Source organism: Psittacula echo, assembly GCF_963264785.1.
Source record: "Psittacula echo genome assembly, chromosome: 3".
In the NCBI taxonomy this organism is placed as follows: Eukaryota; Metazoa; Chordata; class Aves; order Psittaciformes; family Psittacidae; genus Psittacula; species Psittacula echo.
In genome coordinates, this window is record NC_137736.1 from 95,070,903 (window position 1) to 95,085,792 (window position 14,890).

Sequence of the window (14,890 nt, forward strand, 5' to 3'; positions counted from 1 at the left end):
TTAATTCTTATGTTGGCTTTTTCTCTATTCCTGTGAATGTAAAGTATTAACATGAAAATATCTAAATGCACACATACCTATCTAGGTACACATTAGAGAACTGCTAATATTTTTTATTCATTTGTGTTTTACAAAGTTTTCATGGGAAATGCTATGATAACTTTCTTGCCTAAAATTTTTCAATCAGGAGTGAAATCCTTATTGTGTATTTCTCAGCTCAGTATGAAAAGGGATTTAATGGTGTTTAAAGGTGATGTATGCACACACTGTCCTACGGCACAATCAATTATGCCAGTAGGAAAGCTTCTTTCTATTGATTTTGGTGGGCTTTGAATTAGGTCTCTAAAAAAAAAAAAAATAAAACAACCAAACAACAACAACAAAAAAACCCCAAACCAACAACTGTGACTTATGAGTATTTTTAATAGTAGGGTGGTCTTTGTAATTCAAGACCTTATACTGTATATAAATTATGTTCAACTGTAGGTGCCAAAAGTTAGTCTGTTTAATACCTAAACACCTGTATGGTCTCAGTTGCCTCCATAAAGTTCAATATAAGATGCAGCTACTGAGCACTTTGATAAAGAAGTTTTTTTTTACAGGGTTGCTTAGTTTGCATGTAAAACAAATGTGTGCTTTGACCCCTATATCTTTTCAACCCATGCAGATTAGGATGAAGTTGAAAATAGATGTTGCAACCAATGATACAAGTCATGATCACATATAAGGCATGATCACAAAGCCCTGGACCCCAGTGTATAATTGTGATGGCTGTCAATTGGTTGCCTCTTGAATCACACTTTATCCCAAAATGTGCAAATACAAAAGGTTCTACACTGCTGTTCACTTCATGATAACAGCAACATGCTCAAGCTGCCCAGATTTGGTCATGGACATGCTTGTGACAATCTTATCACTGGGAAGAAACCTTAGGAAATTTGGGGAGTGAGAATAATAAGATTTTTTTCTCTCTCTAAAATATTTTATGATATGTTTTGTACTAAAATTACTTTAAAGATATATGAACCTGAAACCAGAACACACATAAACACGTGCCAAGCCACTAGGCATGCAGTGGCACAGAAGAAAGTCCACTGTGCCAACAGGAAGAAGAATAAACTGGTACAGCTGACAAGTAAGTACAACTGTTTCAAGGGGTTTATAATTATTACTCAACTATCCTTCTGGGCACTGCAAGGTGTTAATGGCTGCTAACAAGACTGTCTTTAAACTGCAATCACAGACATCATTAAAGCTGTTAAAGAGCACTAGCCATTTAGGCTAAGTGGAAGAAACCACTGAACTCCTCCATGTATTAAAAAGTGCTGAAACAGTAGAAATGACTGTTCAGGGCCAAACAGAAACCTGGGAGGAAACTCACTTGGGGAAAATGAGGAGGCTTCCTTTTTCCCTTGACTGTAAATCCAAAGGCTGGCCGGTTGCTTCCCTCAAGCAAAGAACAGGACCATCCATGAAACATGTGGGGAAACGCCCATCTCCCATCACCTTGAAAAGAGGTAGCAGTTGAACTTGAAAAAAAGACATTAAGTTTTCCAGTAAATCCCTTTTCTAACACATCAGAACAGGAAGATTGCTGGAGAGTTTGTGCCTACATCTATTTTGATAAATGAAAGAGAGCAGGAAACAAGCTCAAACACTGAACTAATTCTCAGCTTATTCTTTCACTCTGTTTTGATTTGCCTGAATCTCGAATATCTGGGACCAGTTTGCCCTAAGCAAGGTGGATGTAAGCCAGTTGCTATCACTTGTCCTTGAAACAAGGATTCACTCACTAATCTTCCTTTACTTAACAAAAGAAGGTAGAGGCCTGAGTGTCAAAAGAATGAAGGTGAGCGCAATGAAGAAAAGTCCAGAGCAGAAAGGAATTTTCTGTATCTGCATTGCAGTGTGAAGGAATCTGAGGAAGTTCCCATTTCATACTTGTTTATCAGAAGATCTGTCTCAGATCAAGTAATTTGCTGATTGTATTAGCAAAAGAGGTTAAGAAACAAATGGATCGATTGAATAGTCACATATCATCAGCTCTAAAGGAATTCAAGGTTGAAATAGCTGAATAACTCTCCACTGCATGTCAATTCTCATCTCAAGCTGCCTTGTTATCAGAAGTCTTGGAAGCTGGCTAATGTGGCATCAGTCTTTAGAAGTTACAGGGAAAACTGCAAAACTACACACCAATAGTTCTAGAATACGCACTTAATGAATGAGTAACTGTGAGAAAGATGGTTTATGCATAAATATGACATGATGAAAACCAGAAAAGTCTTTTCTATAAAGAGAAAGCACTTGTCATGACCATAAAAGCTACAGGAATTCTCTGAGAGGGGGTCCCAAAGCAAGTAGACAACAGTCTACTGTGATTCCCAAAAGACATTTAAAAGGATCCTTCGCCAAAGGTCTTTAAGGAGCCCACGCTGTCACAGCAAAAAAGGGAAGGTCCTCTCATGTATAATTGACTGGTAAAAAAGGTAGGAAACAGTATGCGAGTAAATAGTCAGCTTTCCCGGTAACCAGAAGCCATGACTTGTGTCACACAAGAATTTGCACACGTGCTTGGAGTATTTAAAGTATTCCTAAAAAATGTGTTTAAAAGTATGAAAGAATCAAGGTCATTCACAATATTAGGTATTTTAGATTGACTCTGAAGAATAACAGAAGGGCCAAATTCATGGCCCTATTCATATACCCTAACAGAAGGGCATATTCATGCTACTAAATAGAACAGAATCAGGCATTGTTTTCCAGCCGTGAGCCAAGTGGTACAGGCTGGTAGTATCCACATTATACAGTACTTTCCATTGGATCTTCTCTGATCTTCATATAGGTACTCTGAAAAATATGTTTGTTTTTTTTTTTTTTTAATTTATGTTCAAACTGAATAAGAAAATGTGAGGGCAGTGTTACTCTCTGTCAGAGTGGTACTTCTCTAGGAAGAAACCAGATACTTATCCTACACTTTGCATCTGTCTTGAGGATAGAGTAAAAAGTATGTATTATATACTGCTGGAAAAATATTTGGGGCGGAGGGAGTCAAAACTAGAGCATTCTTACCCAACACATGTTGTCTCCAAACCATGAATAGACATTCGTTTACAGAGTACTAGTTGTACTAGTTGGCAAGGATCAAAAGCATATCAGAAGACATGCTAGCAATTAAGCAGTGGCTTAATTTAGGGCTGTCATGGTGTGAGGCTCTGCACATAATTGCCCATTTTGCCATTTGTCAGCATGGTGCTCCCTGACACTCTCTCAGACAATGCTTGGGTACGGTCTGGGAGGGAAAGCAGTAGACCAGAGATGCTTTTTAGTAAAAACCAGCAAATATATGCTCTGAAGACATAAAGGGCACAGGAAAAGAGCTTAGTCCTATTTTCACAAGCAATGTCACTTGCCTTCAGGACAAGTGGTCATATTTGATCTATTATGATTTTCAGCGTAGATGCTGATCCCATTGGCACTGCTTGAAAGTATTTTGTGGCCCTGATTCATTTACTAGGATAAATCCAGAGGGACTAAGTGACTAACAAGGAAATAATGAAACTTAATATGGGCGAATTTAAAGGAAGGATCATGGGAGGGGAAAAAGGTCCTAACTATATGTACTGAAGAATAAGCTCTGTGCTGACTAATAATTACAGAGGTATAAGATCCTCATCTTATATACCCAGTTCAAACTCACCTTAGTAACTGTAGTAGTAGAAAAAAAAAAGGATTTACTAGAAAGGCTCATACCACAATGAAAAGCATATTCAAAGGTATGGAACAGCTTCTGTGTAGGGCTGGAAAATAAAGTATGATATCACGTAAGTCTGTAAAACCACAAGTGATACAGGAGGATATATGTATGTACAGCTAGCTCTTCTAGTACCAAATCTACAGGTCATCAAATGAAACTAGCAGTAGGAAACTTCAAAACAAATGAAACAAAGTGATTCTATACACGTTGTGGTTTTAAACTGCCAAAACCCTTACTCCACAGCCTTCTCTTTAGCTGGGTTCGCAAAGCAGCTGCCCAACTTCACAGAAGAGCCACAGATTGCTGGTTGGTATTAAGGGAAGTATCAAAATCACTTGTTCTGTTCTTAATCTCTTTTGCAGGCCCCTGTTTTTGGCCACCATCAGAGAGTGTGGCAGATGGACCTCTGGCTGGCTTGGAACAACCATCACTATGTTTTTGTCCTCTGTTTTTTCCTAACATGTTCAGAGGTACAGGGTTTTTCCCAGACTCTTTTCAAATAAATAGGATTGCATTTGTATAAACACTGAAGACTGATGTTGACAATTGATTTCAGAGCATCCTGAAAAAGATTAAAATATTGACTGACTCCTTGGAGCCAAGCAATTGTGCACACTTACCTTACATGTACACACAGATATGCATACGCATGCATGAATGAACATACTGTAAGCTGTGTATCTTTGTTACTAAGCAGGTCAGCTAATAAAAAAAACAAGCACTTGCATAGGCTTTCCATCAATACGTTTCAAAACACTTTACCAGCTTAAGTATCCCATGAACCCTTTTACAAATATCAAAGCAGGGGTGTTTAGCTAAAAGGACCATGTTTTTATCAGAGGTAGGGCTTGGAGCCAGAGCATCTGCCAGTGTGGCAGTCTGATGGTTGGACAATTTTGTCAACTGAATGTGTGTGGAGTGAATTTGAAATGTACAAATTCAGACCCTGGCAAGAGTTTGAAGTCATGTAACTGTCACCACTTCCAGGAAAACCTGAGCTGCTTACATTCAATTGCTAGACCCTTTGAAGCAGCTGCTGCCAGACAACCAGCTATCTGAGACACCTTTCCACACAAACACTGGATCAGAGACTTTTAAAACAACAGGATTATTCCTGAGTCTCAGTAACTTCAAGGTAAGAAACATGGAAAAAAACATCTGTCGCATTAGAAATAAAGCAGCTCCAGATAACAAGAACAGTAAAAGAAGCTAACACCTTGATTTAGATTTAGCTCTGATTTAATGCCTCTTTCGTGTGCTGTAATGGTCTCTGTCTGGAGGCAGAGAGTTTGCTTGCTTGTTTACTTAGGACACCTTTCAGTTCAAAGCTTGTTTTCTAAAGATGTTTTTCCTACTTCTCATGCACTGCAGATGGAAGAAAAACTCCATGAGAAAAATTAAAGGAGTTCAGACAGTGGCAGTAACAGCCAGCAGCTGGTAAGTATCACAGCTCAGCATTTTATCATCAGAAGACCTCCATACTTAAGTAAGTGGAAGGAGAAATTTCAGGAATACTTCATATCTTACCACTATATCATGATGACATAAAGACCTGTGACAAATAACTTTGTGCTCTTCTAATGTAGAGTAACTAGGATTAATAGCCTTTAAAACCTTTCAGTTCTCTTACATTTGATAGGGGTGTCCTACAGGGTTGGTATTAGGTTAAACCATAGAGTGACACTGACTCATTTGAGGTCTCTTAATGCCTGTCTCGGAACTGCTAGGTCTGGAGCACCTACTGCTAATGCTTAATGTGCTTTGCATTAGCACATCATGTCAGGATAACCTGACACTAGCAGATAAATGGATGTTTTACAGTGCAATGTTCCCTTCTGCTTCTTAACTAATCAGCGACTGCAGGAAATGTAATAAAGAGGATTTGACAAGGTTTAACTACAATTTTATTTTGAAACAAATAAGTATAACTTGAAACCTCACTGGCATCTTTTTTTACAATAACTTCTAAGCCTCCCAGCCAATGGAAAACAAAACAAGGCAATTTATAGCAAATAAAATGCAATGATGATAGAACAGTTGGCATGTGAATAGTACAGAAAACTTTGCAACTTCACAAACATTGCTGACAATATTTTGTTGAAGTGGGAGTCATTCTCTGTTTAGAAAAAGGAAACTGAGGCACAGTGAAACTGGAATCACGTTTTGAAAGGAGTCTTTCAGTGCCAAAGTGCATACAATTATCATACATAATTGTGGGGGTAAATTGCTTACTAAAGTTAAAATTGTCACTTGAACACTTCCCATGTTCTCAACTGAGTAACAGATAGGTTTCTCTCCAGCTTTTCTTTCCTCTATTGGCTATGTGCATTGCTTATTACGGTATAGGGGGACTAACATTCTGAAATTTCATAAAGGGAAAGGACACATAATGGTGCAAGTCTCACCTCCAGGGCACCCTAGTATCACTGCCAAGCTGGGCAGCCTGAGCACTGGCTGGCAGTAGCAAACTATGATTTGTTCAGAAGGCCATTTATGGGTCGGATAGTGCTTTTGGGCTGTGTCCATTTTGGAAACTTGCAGTGTTAAAATCTAGCCCAGAGACATGCATGAGGTAACAGTGAGTTCTGTCTTGGTACAGAATTCAAATTTTCTGGGTGTCATTTCTCCACTTTATCTTGTACAATGACTTCTGAACCTTTGCCCTAGTCTAGCAAAGGAAAAGACTAGCCTCAACAGAATGCTTAGCTTTAATGACAAGTGATTTTACTACCAGGGCACCATAGTTTTATCTATATTCAAAGACATGCCAACACCATGAAAAAAATATGACAAATAAGGTTACTGAGGTGGTATTACATAAAAGTCAGGAAATTATGCTTTCATGGACCTTTAATGTGATTCATTTCTGTGCTGTAATTAGGATACAGTATTTACAAATGTAGTATTCAACTCCTTTGCTAGTATTTTGTAGCAAAAGTTCTTGAGTGTAGTTACATGGGCAACCTGAGACTATTTTCTAGCTTTCAAGTATTTAATATGGCATTAAAATATTATGCAATACCTATGGAATGTATTTGAATAATATCAACTAATGAATGAATATACTTTTCTGGTGTTCTTTAAAGACATGCAAAAAGTAAACTTAACAATGCACAACTTCAATAAGCAACATATGTATACAGCATGGTTTTACTTCTGGGCTTGCAGAACAGCAGGACAGACCATTTTCATGTTAATCTACTGGATGGCAACTATAGAAATAGGTTACCCCAAAAGGGTGATGGAAAGGGTGGTTCATGCACTGAATGAAAGAAGTAGTCATGGGGAAGAACTCAGTCTAGCTCTTTCTCTTCTTGTATGCCACAAACTTAGAGAGCTTGACTATTATGGGAACATTGTGCTTTACCTTTCCTCAGCAACAGAAGTACTCTTCTAAGTTCATATGCTTGGACCAATGGGTACCTACAAGGAACAAAAGCTGCAAGGAATTTTATGCAACAGATAAAAGATATTTCTGTTCCCCTAAAGCATTCCTCCTGCCAAATGTCAAAAGTCGGTTGCGAAAAAAGGAAACTTCTCAAGGAATTTTTTAATAACCTTATAAAATAGAAAAGATTGGACAAGCTAATTACAATGAAAACTACCAGTTTTACCTATAGGATAGGGCTTTTAAGAATATTCCTTCTTACAGAATCTCAACTCTTCTTCAATGAAGGAAGAAAAACACCCTACACAAATGAGTGGGGGAGATTTAATTTGGTAGCGATAAGTATTTGTACTAGCGATGCTTCATATGTCTTCTCACCAGTTATGAATGATTTCAGAAAGTTCAGAAGCTGATGAAGTATGAAAATGCCTAAATGAGCATTTTGGAGATTGCTTCTGTCACAGAAATGAACACATGAATCATGAGTTTTTAAGAATAAACTGCCAATTAGAGAGGTATAAAAGGCAGAGGAGATTTTAGTTTGGTGGACTATAGAGTCATTTACTAACAGAGGATTTTATGTGGTTTGCACTGGCTCCAGCTCATTAAAGGGGAAATCAGTTTTACAGCGGGCAAGCTGACTAGACTAGTAATAATGATATTAAACTTACAACAAAAGGTGAGATTAAAAAGGAACAGCAAATAAACACTCATTTAGCACAGTCAACTTGTCAAGAACAAAATTAGTCAGGACACTGAATGACACAAAGAAAATAAATTCTTTAATTGCCTATTCATGAATGGCAGGAGCTTGTATGGTAAACAGGAAGAGTAGCAACTACTCATACTATGAGAACGAATTTGACCTACTCAATATTAGTGAAACTTGAAGGAAGATTTCCGTGATAGGAATGTTAAATTCACTTGTTATAAGCAATTTAGGAAAAACACAGTGGCAAGAGAAGAGGAGAAGAGGCAGTATGTGGCAATAACTGATTTCTACCCAATGACAACTATGTAGTAAATGTTTTTGGTGTTTACAAATCAATCTCTCAACACAGAGTATGACAAAAGCAGTTAGATGCAGGCAGCTGCGTACCTTCAAACTACCCTACAGAGCAGGATGGCTGGTCCCTTAAACCCCTATTTACGATATCTATAGAGAGAAAGAAGAGAAAATAACTTCTGTACTGTATGAGCTTTAAAGAAAGCTTTTTTCACTGGTGAATATCGGTTTGAAAGATGTAGTTCTACAGGTTTGACATTTCCAGTAATAAAATACCTTTGAAATTCTGAACAATGATTGATAAAAATTTCCTAAATCAAAAAGTTTTGTGTCTCTCCTTAGAGAATTTTGTACTAGATATCATCTTGACAGCTGAATCAAAGTTTATTCCACGACTAAAAGTTAGTGGTTCCTTAAATCACAGAATCACAGAATCATTAGAGTTGGAAGGGAGATCATCTATTACTCTGGAGATCACCTAGTCCAACCCCGTGCCAAGGCAGGGCCACCTTGAGCAGTTTACACAGGAAGGCATCCAGGAGGGTTTTGAGAGAGACTCCACAACCTCCCTGGGCAGCCTGTTCCAGTGGTCTGCCACTCTCAACATAAAGAAGTTCTTCCTTATGTTGAGGTTAAACTTCCTGTGGTTTAGTTTATGGCCATTATTCTTTGTCCTGTCTCTGGGCACCACTTGAAACACCTGCCTTTGAGATATTTATATGTATTAATGACATTCCCTCTCAGTTTCCTCTTCTCTAGACTAAACAGGCCCAGCTCCCAGTCTCTCGTCATAAGAGAGATGCTTCAGTCCCCTGATCATCCTTGTGGCTGTCCACTAGATCCTCTCCAGTAACTCCTTGTCTTTCTCATACTGCGGAGCCCAGAACTGGACACAGTGCTCCAGATGTGGCCTCACCAGGGTCGAGTAGAGGGGAAGGATCACATCCCTCAACCTCCTGGCCACACTCCTCCCAAGGCACCCCAGGATACTATTGACCCTTCTGGCCACAAGGGCACATTGCTGGCTCATAGTCAACTTATCATCTACCAATACTCCCATATCTTTCTCAGCTGAACTGCTCTCCAATAGGTTAGCCCCCAGCCTGTATTGGTACTTGACGTTCTTCCTCCCCAATTGCCTGGGGAAGTGGAAGTTGCCTCCCATTTCCTCCTACACTTGCTCTTGTTGAATTTCATTAGATTTCTCTCTGCCCAATTCTCTAATTGATAATGAAATTGAGAACTTGATTACATTCATTACATGTAAATATAATGTAACACAACCCCCAATTCTTACACCTGCTATTTTAAAATGACCACTTTCAAATAGATAAATACAATAATAATAACAATAATCAATAATAGGAAGAATTTTAAAGGGGAAAAATATGTAAACAATAGTAAAGATATTTAAAAGCAGTTTTGGAGACGATTTATGAACTGCAATCAAGACAAAGTCTATTCTACACTAGTCTAGCCTAAAAGAGAAATAAAGATAATGTGAAATTTCAGATATAAAAAGTGGGGTAGGGAGAAAAGGGAGAAATTGAATAGATTAGGTCACTTGAATTTAGGATACAAATGGAAATAACAGCAAATTGACATTGAAGACAGAAAGATATAGGGGTTTAATACACTGAAAACAACATGAAATAAATCTGGAGCAAAACCAACCTTACAGTTGTATTTGTCCATTGTTAAATGGAAAGGATGCAGTTGTCAAAATAATGCAGAAGAGACTGAAACATTGAATAAATATTTTAGCTATGGGACTGTGAAAAAGCCAGATGTAGTCATACATGAAGTGTACACTTGAAACAACAAAGGCAGTATATGCCAAATAGTCACTGTTAAGGCTAAGTGTCTTTTATTGAAAAATACACCTAGGAATGTTATAAAAAAGTCTAATAAGCATTAATTTAATTAATAACATTTATTACTATTTCTAATAAATCTTGGATTGTTGAGATAGATTCTGAGCACTGGATGGAACTAAGAGTTACATCAGTGCTTTGCTTTCAGATGGTGGACATTGTCTACCTGGTTTTCTCTAAGGCTTTTTATATGGTTTCCCACAACATCTTCCTGGAGAAACTGACTCATTACAGTCTAGACAAGTCATCTGTGTGGTGGGTGGGGACCTGGTTGACTGTCTGCATCCAGAGGGTGGTGGTAAATAGCTCCTTTTCAAACCGGTGACCTGCCACAAGTGGGGACCCCCAGAGATCCATACTGGGCCAAAAAACTGTTTAATATCTGATCTGGAAGATGGGATCAGGTGTACCCTGACCAAATTTGCTGACGATACCAAACTGAATGGGGAAGTGGACACTTTGGAAAGGTGAGCCACCCTGCAGGAAGACCTGGATAGGGTGGAAGAATGGGCTAACAAGAACTTTATGAATTCCGATGAGGACAAGTGTAAGGTCTTGCACTAAAGTAAACATAATCCAAGAGTGCAGCACAGGATAGGATCTACTTGGCTGAGGAGCAGCTCTGTGCGAAGGTCCCAGGAGGTCATGGTGGATCACAAGCTCAGAATGAGTGAACGGTGTGCTGCTGTGGCAAAGAAAGGCAACAGGATATCAGGTTACATCAACAAGCAGAGATAAAGATGTCATTATCACACTCTACTCAGTGCTTGTCAGGCCACACCTGGAATACTGTGTTCAGTTTTGGTCTCACTATGGGAAAAAGATGCGGACAAGCTGGAGAGGGTCCAGAGAAGGGACACAACGAAGATCAAAGAACTAGAAAGCCTGCCATATCAGGAGAGGCTGAGAGAACTAGGTTTGTTCAACCTTGAGAAAAGAAGGCTTAAGGGAGTTCTTGTCACCATGTTCTAGCATTTAAAGAGTAGCTACAAAGAAGATGGAGACTCCCTTTTTGCAAGGAGTCACATGGAAAAGATGAGGAGTTATCGGTACAAGTTACATTTCGGGAGATTCTGATTGGACATAAGAGGAAAGTTTTTCACAATGAGAACAATCAGCCAGTGGAATAATATTCCCAGGGAAGTGGTGGATTCTCCAACACTGGATACTCTTTTAAGATTCAGCTGGACAGCATGCTGAAACATTTTGTCTAGACTATGCTTTGGCCATGAAACGTTGGATCAGATGATTCTTGAGGTCCCTTCCAACATGACATTCCATGATTTTACGACTCTATGATAAATGGGATAGTCTAGGTAAATATAAGCCTGTCTGCTTGACATCAGTCTTGGGAAAAATGATGGAACATCAGATAGAATAATTGATTAATAAAGAATAGAGGGTACCGTCTTTAATGTCATCTAACATGGTTTATGGACAAAAGAATTTGTCGAAGTAACAGGATATCCATTTCTTATAACTGAGGTATGAGTTTAGTCATAAATTGCTAGATTTCAGCAGGGAGTTTGATTTCTTTTCTATATTACCATTGGGATTAAGAAATTACACAACACAAAATCAGGACAACAGCCATTAAATGAATTTAAAATCAGCTAACAGACAAGTATCAAATGTAATTTTAAACTGGGAACCATCAAAGGTATGTGTATTTAATTCAATGTTTTTCCATGGTTAAGTTCCAGATTCTGTGCTAGCCAATATATTTTGACAACAATCACAAAAAATATTAAATCAAAACTGATCGATTATGCATGTGAAAAATGCTGAGGAACTAACAAATAATAAAGGGAAAAAACAGTCAAGCAAATCTATTCTGAACTGCTTGGTAAACTTGGCAAGGATGTTTTTATCTGGCAATGGAGTAGGCAAAGTCTACCAAAGGAATATGAGACTATTCCTGAAAGAAGCTGGATAAGCATAGGGCTGGTTTTGTAGTCAGCTGACTGTGGAATATCTGTAAAGCAATAGAAGTGTATTAACTTCTTGTGTGAAAAGGAAGTTGCTAGATATGAACTGTGTTTAGCCTATAAAAATGCTGAAATTCCAGTTCACTAAAGAGATAAATCCTTGTTTGTCTGCTGTTGCACATGTAGCCCTGACCTCTCAGTATAATTCTTGGGAGAAGGATGGGGAGTGGGAAGAGAAAAATGATGCATTTGCAACAAAACGGTCAATTTCTTTCAGTTCTTTGCCCACCATCATCTAAAATGGGCACAAGCTAGAATACACACTGGTTTCCCTCTCTATTTTTTTTTTGCATATAAATTCCCTCCCTATGGAAACTCAACAGAAATTGGGGGGCTGAGAGGGGAAGGAGAGAGACAGGGGAAGAGGAGGCTGATGTGTAGCTGTGCAGCAACTCAACCTTTCAAGCACAGCCAATGATACAGTCATTAAGACCTTCATCTGTAGTGAAATGAATGTGTCCCAAATTTATTTCAAGTTTGCCTAATTAGATTATTTATTTATTCACTGCATATTTTATTACAAATATTTAAATCTTGATTTTCCATACCTATAGTGATTCTGTACCATACTACTTTGTTGCTATTTATCTTCATATTTTGATTGCTCAAGAAAGAGAGATGCCTGAGGAAAAACTGACCCAGAGAAAGGAAATACATAATATTACACTGTCATATTGATTAACAAAAGGTAACTATATCATCTGGGGTTTTGCAACTCTCTAACGTGCAAAATTGGAGGTTCAGCATGTCGGAATGATCCTTCTGTCATCAAGCTAACTTGATTCTTCAGTGTGGGTGTATTTACATTTCTTTAATGCTCCCAAAAGACGTATTTCCATAACAGAATTATGTCACCATGCAGGCAGACATGCAGGTAGTTTGTGAATCATTAATGGAACAGTCCTCAAAACCACCGTGGTGTATAACACTATGAGTTGTTTCATTATTCCCATTAACCATCCATTAATGATGCACTAGATCATGTCGAATTACAGAGAACTCAGTCAACTATTTTCAAGGGTATGTCTCTTATACAAAAAAATAAAAATAAAAATCAGTGTATTGCCGCTCTTCATATTTCGCATCTGCTTTCCCTTCTCTCCTTTATATGTCTTCTGATCTTGGGCATAGATCAAAGAAAAGAATACCTAGAAGATGTTTTGTCTTGTGATGGGTAAGAATTAGATCTCAGTTGGCTTGCGAGGCCACCACCTTGCAAACACCTAGGACTGAGAAAGACCCGTTAGGTCTGTATGTCCACTTTTCTACTACTGAAAACAAGACATTACATCATGTGCTTATCATAATATCAAATTTCACATTAAAATGCTTCTGTTTTCTTTGTCTTTTCCCTATAATTGCTGTTGAAAGCCTGCTCTTGAATACCATGTGTTAATTTTCTCTAATGCATTCATGGTTTGTGTATATCCATCTGTTCTGCTGTTGACACCATCTCCCGAGTTAAATAATGGTTATAAGCTGGAGTTTTACCTTGTGATATATTTACAGGCAGCAACATGCTCTTCCTTCTCTTTCAGTTCAGTACAGTCAGCAGGCTAAATAAACCTCAGTCTACTAAGTTACTCCCTTAAAACAAAACCTCCACTTCTCTTAAGGTATTTCTAAGATTTCTATGCCCCTATGTCACTCTAAATGCACCTTTCTGGGAGGCAGGTGACCAGGACTGAACATTCCTTTTCGAAGGTGATCACATAAGTGCACAGAATCATGGCATTAGGTCTTTCTGGTCTGTTTCATTTACATATCCCAGAACTGACTTAACTTGTTCAACAAATACATCAGACCAGCAGCTCATATTCATACTGTTCAGCTGGTACACAATTTTTTTTTCATCTGCTCCTACTTCTAACTTATGACACACACCTCTGACTGCTATTATTCCCTAAAATCAGAAGCTCACACTTTGTTGTATTAAATTTAATCTCATTTCTACTGTTTTTAAGTTCCTGGTTTTAAGACATTGCAATTTTTCATTGCAAAAAATCCCAGTCCTTGGCTGCACCGAAAATGCCTCCCAACTTTGAGTTATCATTAAATTTTGTTAGCAAACTGTAACTTCATGTGACACCCACTCTTCCACAATAATTAAAGTGTTCTACTTTATTTACAGCTAGTGTTGTTCTGTAGTGAACTACAGCACACATGCCTTTCTGTAAGTAAAAGCACAGCAGTGAAAAAATATCCAGGTTCTTAATGACTCATATCTGGATGAAATTCAAAGTTTCATTGCATGAGCACAAGTTAACCTTGCACTAGCATATTACTGCAAGTGTAAGATGCACAATATTGTCTTGTTTCATTTCAGTTTCAGCACAAAAAAAAAGTTTACAGTGCTATAAAAGTTAAAACTTTGAATATTTTCATCCTACCCATGCATTGAAGCAAAAAATAGCCTTTTCAATACTTTTTCTCACTAAAGAATACTGGCTGCTCCAGGGAATTAACCCACCTCATGCATTAAAAAACTGTACTTGCAAATTCTGTGTCATACAGTTAAGGGAAAGGTGAGGGGAGAAGGGGAAGACACATTGTCACATGTAAGTTGCCTCTTTCTTTTCTCGCTATGAGTTCAAATATCTCCCTCTGGAGGGTTCATGCTCATTATGAAATTTGTTGTGAATTTCCAAATGCATGTGACATTTAGTTTAAGTTTGTTCTTTCTGCTGATAAAGAAAGCACTTACCCTTGAAGTTAAGGATGAATAGGGTTTGAAATCCTTGTGCTGTAGAACAAAACCTAAATAAAGGGATAGTTATGGTGTAGCTTGACAGTATGATACTGGGATCTAATTCTTATTCATCATAAGACAAAACATCTTATTCTTGTCTTTGACTCTACCTTTTGGACTTCTTTATAAAA